Source organism: Rutidosis leptorrhynchoides, chromosome 5, assembly GCF_046630445.1.
Source record: "Rutidosis leptorrhynchoides isolate AG116_Rl617_1_P2 chromosome 5, CSIRO_AGI_Rlap_v1, whole genome shotgun sequence".
In the NCBI taxonomy this organism is placed as follows: domain Eukaryota; kingdom Viridiplantae; phylum Streptophyta; class Magnoliopsida; order Asterales; family Asteraceae; genus Rutidosis; species Rutidosis leptorrhynchoides.
In genome coordinates this window covers 316951110-316952229 of record NC_092337.1, presented here as the reverse complement: position 1 = coordinate 316952229, position 1120 = coordinate 316951110, and the positions used below count along the sequence as shown (strand labels likewise).

General features: G+C 38.4%; 1 non-coding gene across 1 annotated transcript; it reads left to right on the top strand.

Annotated features, from left to right (window-relative positions):
- The first annotated feature begins 768 nt into the window (after positions 1 to 768).
- On the top strand, positions 769 to 875 carry LOC139851204 (small nucleolar RNA R71). The gene has a single exon (XR_011760559.1). It is a non-coding gene; the product is annotated as a small nucleolar RNA R71 (small nucleolar RNA).
- The last annotated feature ends 245 nt before the right edge of the window (positions 876 to 1120 follow it).

Here is a 1120-nt window from a genome sequence, read left to right as displayed (position 1 = left end):
CCTTGTTCCCTCTCACTCATCATGCTAGCAAGAGTACCTAGGTGTTTTTCTAGATTCAAAATGGAAGCTTGTTGAGTTCTTAATGACTGATCAAATCTCTCGTTCGTTTGGGTTTGAGTTTCAATAAATTGTGTTTGAGATTCAACTAGCTTGAATACCACGTCTTCCATATTTGACTTTTTCTCTTCGGTTTGTTGTTGTGGTTTATATAAGCCAGGTCTTTGTTGATTGAAAGTGTTGTTTTGAGTTGGTTGGTTATTCGGACCTTGTTGGTTATACCAGTTATTTTGGGGTCCTTTTGGATTGTAAAGAATGTTTTGATTTCGATTGAAGTTTAGCTTTGGCGGTTGATAATTATTTTGATAATTATTTCCAGGCCTTTGGTTCATATAGGAAACATTCTCTCGTTGTTCCAATGTTGGTTCAATGTGACAATCTTTCAATAAGTGTGGTCCACCGCATAGCTCACAACTGATTCGTATTGCGTGAATATCTTTATTCATCTTTTCCATTCGTCTTTCGAAAGCATCTATTTTTGCTGAAACGGAATCAAAGTCATGGCTAGAATCGGCTCTAGCCGCTTTAGATGATCTAACGATATCTTTTTCTTGGTGCCACTCATGAGAGTGGGAGGCTGTATTATCAATAATTTTGTAAGCTTCAGTTGCGGTTTTCTTCATAATGGAACCACCAGCTGTTATGTCGATGTCTTTTCTTGTAGCAACGTTGACACCTTGGTAGAATATTTGTACTATTTGATAAGTGTCTAAACCGTGTTGAGGACATCCTCTCAACATCCTTCCGAATCTTGTCCACGCCTCATATAATGTTTCATTTGGCTTTTGTGTGAACGTAACAATTTCACCTTGAAGTCTCACGGCTTTAGATGCCGGAAAGAATCTTTTAAGAAATTTCTCAACTAAAACATCCCATGTGTCAATCGCCCCTTCAGGTAACGATTCTAACCAATCTTTGGCTTCTCCCTTTAAAGTCCAGGGAAACAACATGAGATAGATCTGTTCATCCTCAACTTCTCGAATTTTGAATAGTGTACAGATCCTATTAAACGTACGAAGATGTTCGTTTGGATCTTCCTTCGGCGCACCACTATATTGGCACT